This window comes from Bos taurus, chromosome 22 (assembly GCF_002263795.3).
Source record: "Bos taurus isolate L1 Dominette 01449 registration number 42190680 breed Hereford chromosome 22, ARS-UCD2.0, whole genome shotgun sequence".
Classification (NCBI taxonomy): domain Eukaryota; kingdom Metazoa; phylum Chordata; class Mammalia; order Artiodactyla; family Bovidae; genus Bos; species Bos taurus.
This window is the reverse complement of record NC_037349.1, coordinates 48539558-48552191: the sequence shown is the minus strand read 5'-3', so window position 1 is coordinate 48552191 and position 12634 is coordinate 48539558. Positions and strand designations below refer to the sequence as shown.

At 36.8% G+C, this 12634-nt stretch overlaps 1 protein-coding gene across 8 annotated transcripts in view; it reads left to right on the top strand.

Moving 5' to 3' along the window:
- DNAH1 (dynein axonemal heavy chain 1) overlaps window positions 1–12634 on the top strand; it is an 80757-nt gene that overhangs the window by 16806 nt on the left and 51317 nt on the right. The window lies entirely within an intron of this gene.

Sequence of the window (12634 nt, the reverse complement as noted above, 5' to 3'; positions counted from 1 at the left end):
GCAGCAATGGCGAGCTTCTCAGTAGCTTGCTTCTGAGCTTCTTGCCAAATCTGGTGCTTGCCAAACCCAAAGCACTCTGTGGTTTTCACAGTAATGGTGCCCTCCTTCACCTTGCAAAAGACCACGTGCTTGCAGCCCAACCACTCAACCTTGGTAGTGTACATGAAAAATGGCACGGTTTATGTGGGTCCAGAATTTGCCATGTACAGGATGCTAGGACCCACTGCTTCAGGGTGATTGTATAGTATAGTGAAGTGGCTCAATCGTGTCCGACTCTTTGCGACCCTGTGGACTGTAGCCTACCAGGCTTCTCCATCTGTGGGATTCTCCAGGCAAGAATACTGGAGTGGGTTCCCATTTCCTTCTCCAGGGGATCTTCCCGACCCAGGGATCAAACCCAGGTCTCCTGCATTGAAGGCAGACGCTTTAACCGCTGAGCCACCAGGGAAGCATCACATTTCTTCTTGTAGTTGACTTGCTGCCCATGCCTCTCCAGGATATGAAGTCACCACCCAGGAACATAAATCCTGGAATAATGCTGTGACAGTAGGGACCTTGATAACCAAAATCCTTTCTCCTCAGTGCTCAGAATACTAAAGTTTTCTGCTGTCTTTGGAACTTTGTCTGCATATAGCTCAAAGGAGGCATGGCCAAGGACTCACACTGACAGTGAATGTTGAAGAACACTGTGGGTTGACCATGGTGGGATGGTACAGCGTGGCTCCATGGTCACACCATGGGATGTGGTATAGGGTGGATGTGGTACCACCATGGTGGGGTGGTACAGGGTGGCTCCAGGTGACATCGGTGGTGTTGGCAAAGCCCTGTTTTTATTTTTTTTGAGAAACCACCATCCTGTTTTCCATAGCAATTGCACCTTTTTACATTCCCGCAGCAGGGCACAAGGGATTCAAATTTCTCCATATCCTCACTGACACTTGTTATTTTCTGGGTTTTTTTCTTTATAGTAGCCATTCTACAGGGTGATTTTTATCTGCATTTTCCTAATGCTTACTGCAATGGCACCCCACTCCAGTACTCTTGCCTGGAAAATCCCATGGATGGAGGAGCCTGGTGGGCTGCAGTCCATGGGGTCTCCAAGAGTCAACACGACTGAGGGACTTGACTTTCACCTTTCACTTTCATGCATTGGAGAAGGAAACGGCAACCCACTCCAGTGTTCTTGCCTGGAGAATCCCAGGGACAGGGGAGCCTGGTGGGCTGCTGTCTATGGGGTCACACAGAGTCGGACATGACTGGAGTGACTTAGCAGCAGCAGCAGCAGCAATGCTTAGTGATGTTGAACATCTTTTCATGTGCCTATTGGCTGTTTTGTGTATTCTTATTTGGAGAAATGTGTATTCAAATTCGTTGCTTGTACTTTTGGTTCTTTATGTACTCTGGATATTAATCCCTTATCAGATATGTGATTTGAAGATATTCTCTCCCATTCCATGGGTTGCCTTTTTATTCTGTTGATAGTGTCTTTTGTGTAACTAGGACACAGAGGTTTTCATTTTGGTGAAGCCCAATTTGTCAATTTTTCCTTATTGTTATGCTTTTGGCACCATGTATAAGGAAATCATCACCAAATCCAATGTCATGAACCTTTCTCCCATGTGTCCTTTTAAGAATCTTACAGTGTTAGCTCTTATGTTCAGATTTGTGATCCATTTTGAGTTAAATTTTGTATATGGTCTTAGGTAAGGGTCCAGCTTCATTCTTTTGCATGTGAATATCCAGTTTTCCCAGCACAATGTATTAAAAAGGCTGTCTTCCCCATTGAATGATGTTGGCACCCTTGTTGAAAATCATTTGGTTATTTATGTGAGGGTTTATTTCCGGACTCTCTTTTCTATTCCACTGGTCTATCAGTCTGTCTTTATGCCAGTACCACATATTTTGATTACTGTAGGTTTGTAATTATTTCTGAAATTGAAAAATGTGTCTTCCCACTTTGTTCTTCTTTTTCAAGTTTGTTTTGGTTATTTGGGGGTTCCTTGAGATTCCACATGTAATTTAGGATGGATTTTTGTGTTTTTGCAAAAAAAGTTGTTGAGTTTTTGATAGGGAATTGCTATGCTTATTTCTCCATGTGAGCTTTAGTATCAACTTTTCTAGGTCTGTTTTGGAAATGTTTCGTATTTTTATTGGGATTGCATTATATTTTTCAATTACTTTAGGTATAGCTGATGTCTTTGGGATCTTAAATTGACCTATCCAAGAACAAGACATGTTTGTCCATTTACTCAAGTCCACCTTTGTGTCTTTCAGGAGTGCTTTGAAGTTTTATTCATGTAGGTTTTGCATATTGCTCATTAAGTATTGGATTGACCAAAAAATTTGGTTTGCATTTTTCCATACAGTGTTATGGAAAAATCCAAATAAATTTTTTGGTTAATACAATATTTTATCTTCTTTGTTGTTATGAATAGGCTTTCTCTACTATTATGTCTACTGATTGATTTCTTTGTACTAATTTACATTCTGTTACCTTCCTGAAATCATTTACTGTTTGAGTTTATCATTGATTCTCTAGGGCTTTCTAAGTGCACACTATCTAGAAATAGAGATAGTTTTACTTATTATATTCCTATTCTTCTTCTGATTGGGCTTCCCCAGTGGCTCAGTGGTAAAGAATCCGCCTACAATGCAGGAGCCTCAGGAGATGCAGGTTTGATCCCTGTGTTGGGCAGATACCCTGGAGGAGGGCATGGCAACCCACTCCAGTATTCTTGCCTGGAGAATCCCATGGACAAAGGAGCCTGGAGCGTTACAGTCCATAGGGTCGCAAAGAGTTGGACACAACTGAAGCGACTTAGCATGCATGCAGTCTTCTAATTACTTTCTCTTGTCTAATTGCAGTCTCTAATTCCTCCAGTAACAATATTGGATAGTAGTGGAGACAGTAGGCATCATTACCTTATTCCTAATATTAGTGGAAATACCTCTAGTGTTTCTCCATTAAGAAAAATGCTAGCTTTTGGGTTTTGTTTACTTAATAATGTACCTGTTGATTTCTATTTTCTTAAATTTTTGTCATATATTTCTAAATACATTTAAATGTATTAAAAATGTCATACATTTTAAAATACCAGTGGAGATAATCATGTTTGTCTCCTTAGATCTATTCCTATGGTGAATTATATTAATTGATTTCCTAATATTGAGTTGGACACAACTGAGCAACTGAACTAAACTGAATATTGAAACAAACTTGCAATCCTTTAATAAATCTCACTTAGCCATGGTGTATCATTTCTTAATGTAGTATTAGGTTTTGTTGGTTAATAAGCTATTTAGAAGTTTATCATTGATATGTGATGTTGGTCTGTAATTTTTTTTTGTACTGTCTTTAACAGGTTTGAAGCAAAGTTATACTTACTTCATATAAAGAATTTTGACATTTTCCTTCAGTACTCTGGAACAATTTATATTGCATTGGGGCTATGTGGTCATCCTTTCATAAACCATTTGGACGTGGTGTTTTTTTAGTTTTTCTGTAACTTAATTTTTCTACAGAAATTGGTCTATTTAAGCTTTCATTTTTCCAATGGAGTCAATTTTGTTATATTTTATTTCTCTAGAAAATTATCATATTGTCTAGATTTTAATATATATTTGCATAGAAATATGCAATATGATTTAAAATCTTTTTCATTTTAACATTGCCTTCCTTAGTCACCTCTTATTTTGTAGAATTATGTTCTCTTTTTTACTTTATTAAGTTACTTGTGATTTGTTTGGATTGTTAATTTAAAAACATAGGATTTAGGATTATTAATTTGATTGACTTTATTACATCTTTATCATTCTACTTTTGTTTTTATTATTTCCTTCCTTTTGGCTTATGTTTTGCTATATTCATAGTCTGTGTGCACGTGTGTATTTGTGCTGGGTGTTTAATTCACTTATTTATATTCTTGTTGATAAATGGGCTTAAGACTATGAATTTTCTTCTGATAACTTTAAAAATGCAGTAGTCTGCTGATTCTGATATGTGGTAGTTCATTTTTTTTAATTACAAAAATTTGATTTTTGTTTTCTATTTCATCATAGAGTTTAATATAAGGTTTTAACTTTTTTCCATATGGAAACTACTTGCTACAATGCTAGTAATTTCTAGTTTTGTTGTATTGAGATCAGAGAGTGTTATTTTTAATATTCCTACCATATAGAACTTGCTGGTATTTTCTGTATGACAGTATGTGCTCAGTGTTTGTGAATGTTCCACTTGCACTTGAGAAGAGGTGTGTTCCTATGATAAAGGTACAAAAGTTTTATATATGCGTCTACTCCATAAAAATCTACCTTATTGGTTATACTATTTACAGCTTCTGCATCTTCACTTGCTCTCGTGCAGTGAGAGAAGTGTGTTATATTATCACTACAAATTGATATTTTTAGCATTTAAAAGTATCCTTGATCAGGTCTAATGCGTTTTGACCTGACTTTTACTTTGCTTGATATCACAATTGTAACTTGCTGGGGTTTTTTTTTTTGCTGTTGTTTCCATTAAATATATGTATATAGATATAATCTTTGCCCCTCCCTCTATTTTCAATCCTTCTGAATTAGTTTGTTGCAGGTAGGTCTCTTGTTTTCACCATATAGTTGAGTTTTACTTTGTGAGTCAAACTAAGAATCTTTTTCCTTGTGAAAAGTGAGTTAAGCCCATTCACTTCTATGGGTACGGCTGATAGGTTTGATCTCATCTCTGTCATGTTGTTTCACATGAAAATTATTATGCGTGTTATAATACGATACTGTTTCTTTCTCCTCATAATGCGTTTTCTTTGTTCTTTTACTTAAAATTTTTCTTTTGGTATTTAGGACAGTTTGTACCTTTATTTTACTGGTTTCTTTTGTGCTTATCCTTTTACAGTGCTCATAATTTCCTGCTTCCTTATTTAACCTTCTCCTCTCCAGTCTGTCGGTTTTTGATGTGTCTGCTAACCTTCTATTTCCTATGCAACAGTACTTGATCTTATTTTACTTATCTCATCCCTTTTCCCTCCCATTTTAAGTTGCCTTTTTCCAATTAGTATTCTAAGATAATATTCTTCCACTTTCATCTCTCTGTGTTCATCTTCAATCTACTATATTAAGTATATGAACCCTTTTCCTGAAGTTTCCCCTGTCATCTTGCAGGAAAGGCGATACCCTCTCCCTTCCTATACCCTTCTAGGTTCTTGGCTGGGTGTCAGTGACAGAAAACAGATTAACAAGAGGGAAGCTTGTTTGAGTTTTATGTGACATGGGAGCATTCATATGGAAATAAGGACGAAGAGGTTAAACCTGAGTGCTTTTATACTGGGTTTGATGAAGAATGGAAGGTTTCAGGAAGTGTGATAGGACAAACGGATATGAACTGAGTCGCCCGGGGGAGCTTAACAAGGTCTGTACATTCCCGTTGCTCTTGGCCTCCTCCATCCTGGAGCTAAGGATGTCTCCTTCCTCCAGGTAAGGGGTGCTATCTCTCACTTGAGGGTCTTATGACCTGCTTCAGGGGAAGGTCAGAGAATCCTTCCTGCACCTTCTGTTTTTGTGATCCTTCAGCTTAGAACATTCTGTGCCAAGGTACCATGTTTTTGGGTGGTGTGTCCTGAACCCCATCAGTCTCTTGACTGGTTGAAGCTCCTGGAAGATTCCTTATAAGGGCTCAAAGGTATCGTGTTAGAGTTCTTGCATATTTAAAACTTGAATGACAGCTTGACTGGATATAAAATTCTTGGTTCATATACTTTTGTTCCTTGCTTTTAAAAATGCTATTCTCTTGTCTTGCTTTGTATGTTCTTTTTGAGACATCTGATGTCAAAATCCCCTTCACTTGTAAGTTGTTTGATTTTTTTTTTTCCTTGGAGGCCTTGGAGACTTTTTTCATCTTTAGTCATTTTACTAGGGTACATCTTAGAGTTGATCATTCTGGATATTTTTTCCCAGGTACACAATTGGCCTTTTAAATGTTTAAATTCAGATATTCTTTTATTTCTGGAAAATTTTCTTGAATTGTTGTTTTAAATATTAGTTCTGTTCCATTGTTTTCTTTTCATCAGAGACTCCATCCTATCTTCCTCTCTATCATGTTGCTTCTTATTAACCTGTTTTTTAAAAAAACTTTCTTTTCAATTTATTTTTTTATTGAAGGATAATTGTTTTACAGAATTTTGTTGTTTTCTGTCAAACCTCAGCATGAATCAGCCATAGGTATACATATATCCCCTCCCTTTTGAACCTCCCTCCCATCTGCCTCCCCATCCCACCCCTCTAGGTTGATACAGAGTCCCTGTTTGAGTTTCCTGAGCCATACAGCAAATTCCCATTGGCTATCTCTTTTACATATGGAAAAGTAAGTTTCCATGTTACTCTCTCCATGCATCTCAACCTCTCCTCTCTTCTCCCCATGTCTATAAGTCGGTTTTCAATGTTTGTTTCTCCATTGCTGCCCTGTAAATAAATTCTTCAGTACCATTTTTCCAGATTCTGTATATGTGCGTTAGAATATGATATTTATCTTTCTTTTAATGACTCACTTCACTCTGTATAATAGGTTCTAGGTTCATCCACCTCATCAGAACTGACTCAAATGCATTCCTTTTTTATGGTTGAGTAATATTCCATTGTGTATATGTACCACAACTTCTTTATCCATTCATCTGTCAATGGACATCTAGGTTGCTTCCATGTTCTAGCTATTGTAAATAGTGCTGCAATGAACAATGCGATACATGTGTCTCTTTCAATTTTGGTTTCCAGGGTATATGCCTAGGAATGGGATTGCTGGGTCATATGGTAGTTTTATTCATAGATTTTTAAGGAATCTCCATACCATCTTCCATAATGGCTGTATCAATTTACATTCCCACCAACAGTGCAAGAGCGTTCCCTTTTCTCCACACCCTCTCCAGCATTTACTGTTTGTAGACTTTTTGATGAGGGCCATTCTGACTGGTGTGAGGTGATAGCTCATTGTGGTTTTGATTTGCATTTCTCTAATAATGAGCAATGTTGAGCATTATTTCATGTGTTTGTTAGCCATCTGTGTGTCTTCTTTGGATAAATATCTGTTTAGGTCTTTTCCCACTTTTTGATTGGGTTGTTTGTTTTTCTGGCAGTGAGTTGTATGAGCTGCTTATTGTTTCATTTGCTTTTATTTTCTCCTATTCTGAGGGTTGTCTTTTCATCTTGCTTATAGTTTCCTTTGCCATGCAAAAGCTGTTAAGTTTAATCAGGTCTCACTTTTTTACTTTTGTTTTTATTTCCATTACTCTAGGAGGTGGGTCATGCTTTGATTTATGTCATCAAGTGTTCCACGTATGTTTTTCTCTAATAGTTTTATAGTTTCTGGTCTTACATGTAGGTCTTTAATCCATTTTGAGTTTATCTTTGTGTATGGTGTTAGGAAGTGTTCTAATTTCATTCTTTTACACATAGCTGTCCAGTTTTCCCAGCATCATTTATTGAAGACGCTGTCTTTGCCGCATTGTATATTCTTGCCTCCTTTGTCAAAATTAAGGTACCCATAGGTTCATGGGTTTATTTCTGGGCTTTCTATCTTGTTCCATTGGTCTATATTTCTGTTTTTGTGCCAGCACCATCCTGTCTTGATGACTGTAGTTTTGTAGTATAATCTGAAGTTGGGAAGGTTGATTCCTCCAGCTCCATTCTTCTTTCTCAAGATTGCTTTGGCTGTTCAGTGTCTTTTGTGTTTCTATATGAATTGTGAAATATTTTGTTTTAGTTCTGTGAAAAATGCCATTGGTAATTTGATAGGGATCACATTGAATCTGTAGATTGCATTTGGTAGTATAGTCATTTTCCAATATTGATTCTTCCTGCCCAGGAACATGGACTATCTCTCCATCTGTTTATGTTGTCTTTGATTTCTTTCATCAGTGTCTTATAATCTTCTGTGTACCGTTCTTTTGTATCCTTGGTTAAATTTACTCCTAGATATTTATTTCTTTTTGTTGCAATGGTGCATGGAATTGATTCCTTAATTTCTCTTTCTGGTTTTTCATTGCCAAAGCAATCTTAGTATATAGAAATGCAAGGGATTTCTGTGTATTGATTTTATATCCTGTAGCTTTGCTAAGTTCACTGATTAGCTCTAGTAATTTTCTGATATTATCTTTAGGCTTTTCTATGTACAGTATCATGTCATCTGCAAACAGTGAGAGCTTTACTTCTTTTCCGATCTGGATTCCTTGTATTTCTTTTTCTTCTCTGATTGCTGTAGCTTGGACTTCCAGAACTATGTTGAATAATAGTGGTGAAAGTGGACACCCTTGTCTTGTTCCTGATTTTAGGGGGAATGCTTTCAGTTTTTCACCATGGAGAATGATGTTTGCTGTAGGCTTATCCTGTATGGCCTTTACTATGTTGAGGTAGGTTCTTTGTATGCCCATTTTTTGAAGAGTTTTAATCATAAATGGATGCGGAATTTTGTCAAAGGCTTTTTCTGCATCTATTGAGATTATCATATGATTTTTATCTTTCAATTTGTGAATATGGTGTATCACATTAGTTGACTTGCATATATTGAAAAATCCTTGCATACCTGGAATGAACCTAACTTGATCATGGTGTATGAGCTTTTTGATGTGTTGCTGAACTGTTTGCTAAAATTTTGTTGAGGATTTTTGCATCTATGTTCATCAGTGATATGGCCTATAGTTTTCTTTTTTTGTGTTGTCTTTGTCTGGTTTTGGTATCAGGGTGATGGTGGCCTCATAGAATGAGCTTGGAGGTGTTCCTTCCTCTGCAATTTTTTGAAAGAGTTTTAGAAGGATAGGCATTAACTCTTCTCTAAATGTTTGATGGGATTCGCCTGTGAAGCCATCTGGTCCTGGGTTGTTGATTTTTGGGAGATTTTTGATCACAGCTTCAATTTCAGTGCTTGTAGTTGGGTTGTTCATAACTTCTATTTTTCCTGGTTCAGTCTTACAAGATTGAACTTTTATAAGAATCTGTCCATTTTTTCCAGGCTATCCATTTTATTGCCATATAGTTGTTCATAATAGTCTCGTATAATCCTTTGTATTTCTGCACTGTCTGTTGTAACCTCTCCTTTTTCATTTCTAATTTTGTTGATTTGATTCTTCTCCCTTTTTTTCTTGATGAGCCTAGCTAAAGGTTTGTCAATTTTGTTTATCTTCTCAAAGAACCAGCTTTTAGTTTTATTAATCTTTTCTATTGTTTCTTCCATTTATTTCTGCTCAGATCTTTATGATTTCTTTCCTTCTACTAATTTTGGAGGTTTTTTGTTGTTCTTTTTCCAGTTGCTTTAGGTGTAAAGTTAGGTTGTCTATTCGATGTTTTTCTTGTTTCTTAAGGTATGGTTGTATTGCTATAAATTTCCCTCTTAGAACTGCTTTTGGTGCATCCCATAGGTTTTGAGTTGTCATGTTTTCATTGTCATTTGTTTCTAGAAATTTTTTAATTTCCCTTTTGATTTCTTCAGTAACCTGTTGGTTATTTAGAAACGTGTTGTTTAATCTCCATGTGTTTGTGTTTCTTTTTTTTTCTCATAATTGATATCTAGTCTCATAGCATTGTGGTTGGAGAAGATGCTTGATACGATTTCAGTTTTCTTAAGTTTACTGAGATTGGATTTGTGACCCAAGATGTATATCCTGGAGAATGTTCCACATGCACTTGAGAAGAAGCTGTATTCTTCTGCATTTGGATGGAATGTCCTGAAATAAATATGATCCATCTCATCTAGTATATCATTTAAGACTTGTGTTTCCTTATTAATTTTCTGTTTTAATCATCTGTCCTCTGGTGTGAGTGGGGTGTTAAAGTCTCCTACTATTATTGTGTTACTGTCAATCTCTCCTTTTATGTCTGTTATTGTTTGTCTTATATATTGAGGTGCTCCTATATTTGGGTGCATAGATATTTACAATTGTTATATCTTCCTCTTGGATTGATCCCTTGATCATTATGTGATGTCCTTCCCTATCTAATATTCTTTATTTTAAGGTCTATTTTGTCTGATATGAGGATTGCTACTCCAGCTTTCTTTTGCTTCCCATTTGCATGGAATATATTTTTCCATCCTCTCACTTTCAGTCTATATGTGTCGTTAGGTCTGAAATGGGTTTCTTGCAGACAGCATATATATGGGTCTTGTTTTTATATCCATTCAGCCAGTCTGTGTCTTTTGGTTGGAGCATTTAATCCATTTCTATTTAAAGTAATTATTGACATATATGTCCCTATTGCCATCTTCTTGTTTGGGGTTGATTTTGTAGATCTTTTTTCTTCTCTTGTATTTCTTGACTATATAAGTCCCTTTAATATTTGTTGTAAGGCTGGTTTGGCGGTACTGAATTCTCTTAACTTTTGCTTGTCTGAAAAGCTTTTTATTTCTCCATCAATTTTGAATGAGGTCCTTGCCGGTTACAGTAATGTTAGTTGTAGATTTTTCCCTGTCGGTACTTTTAATATATCCTGCCGTTCCCTTCTGGCCTGCAGAGTTTCTGCTGAAAGATCAGCGGTTAAGCATATGGGGTTTCCCTGGTATGTTACTTGTTGCTTCTCCCTTGCTGCTTTTAATATTCTTTCTTTGTGTTTAGTCTTTGTTAGTTTGATTAGTATGTGTCTTGGCATGTGTCTCCTTGGGTTTACCCTGTATGGGACTCTTTGTGCCTCTTGGACTTGATTAACTATTTCCTTTTCCATGTTGGGGAAATTTTCAACTATAATCTCTTCAAAAATTTTTTCATACCCTTTCTTTTTCTCTTCTTCTCCTGGGACCCCTATAATTCGAATGTTTGTGCTTTTGATATGGTCCCAGAGGTCTCTGAGACTATCCTTAGTTCTTTTCATTCTTTTTACTTTACTGTGCTCTTCAGAAGTTATTTCCACCATTTTATTTTCTAGCTCACTGATTCGTTCTTCTGCTTCAGATATTCTGCTATTGATTCCTTCTAGAGTATTTTTTTTTTTTTTTGCAATATAAATACATTTATTTATTTCTTGAAAGTGAAAGTGAAGTCGCTCAGTCGTATCCGACTCTTTGTGACCCCATGGACTGTAGCCCACCAGGTTCCTCTGTCCATGGGATTTCCAGGCAAGAATACTGGAGTGGGTTGCCATTTCCTTCTCCATAGAGTATTTTTAATTTCAGTAATTATGTTGTTTGTCTCTGTATGTTTATTCTTTAATTCTTCTAGGTCTTTGTTCATCGATTCTTGCATTTTCTCCATTTTGTTTTCAAGGTTTTTGATCGTCTTTACTATTATCATTCTGAATTCTTTTTTAGGTAGTTTGCCTATTTCCTCTTCATTTAATTGGACTTCTGTGTTTCTAGTTTGTTCCTTAATTTGTGTAGTATTTCTCTGCCATTTCATTTTTTTTAAAAACCTTATTGTGTTTGAGATCTCCTTTTCCCAGGCTTCAGGGTTGAATTCTTTCTTCGTTTTTGTTTTTCCCTCCTAAGTTTGGTCCCGTGGTTTGTGTAAGCTTCATACAGGGTGAGGTTTGTGCTGAGTTTTTGTCTGTTTGTTCTTCCTCTGATGGGCAGGGCTGAGTGAGGTGGTGATCCTGTCTGCTGATGACTGGGTTTATATTTTTGTTTTGTTTGTTGTTTAGGTGAGGTGTCCTGCACAGGGTGCTACTGATGGTTGGTGATGCCGGGTCTTGTATTCGAGTGGTTTCCTTTGTGTGAGTTCTCACTATTTGATACTCCCTAGGGTTAGTTCTCTGGTAGTCTAGGGTCTTGGAGTCAGTGCTCCCACTGCAAAGGCTCAGGGCTCTATCTCTTATCCCCGGGGTCCAGAGTTTTTATCAGGGTCTTATTGACACAGAATTGAATATGACCATGTATGTAACACTGTGGTTTCCAAGTGTGATGACAGTTTAAAGGCTGGGGTAGCCCCTGATTAGTTCCATGGGTGCAGGCAAATTGTTCCGCTTCTCTGACCTTCAGTTTCCTTGTCAGTTCCAGGCTTCTTTCATCTCTCTTACTTTCTCCATAGTCCAGACTTAACTATCATCCTCTCTTGGACTGTGATAGAGACCTCCTAAATGCCACCTTTGTCTTTCCTGCCAGGCTTCAATTGATTTTGGTCATAAGACTTAGAGTGTGCTGTGAGTGTCCAGGAGTCTCCAGCGGAGACATGGGTCAGCGATGGCCTGCTGCAGGGTCAGGGGCACTCTGCCTGTTTTTAATTCAGCAACTTTCTGATCCTTTTCTGTTCTTTCTTCTTCTCATTTTTATTCTCTTGGCTATATTCCTAATTTTCATGTATTTTTTATTACCTTTTAAATTTGACTGTATTCTTCCTTGGACACCTTATAATTATTTAGCTGTCCTTCGTTAGATAATTTAGTTCTTTTTTTCACTGAGTCCAACTAAATATCATTTCTTTTCTTCCTATTATTTGCCTATACCCATGTTTTATTTCTTCATGTGTCCAGATGCGTGTTTGAAAAGATACACTTTAGTTTGAAGTGTTGTATTAGTTTTACTCTGCTTTATCTTTGTTGAAAGGTATGTGAGAATTTTCATCAAGTAAGGTGTTTTCTTTTTCTTACAGCTGCCTTATATACATATTCACCCACTCATTTCATGGATTTGGAAAGATGCATAAGATTTTTAGTTCCAGTGCGCCCTCTTGTGTTA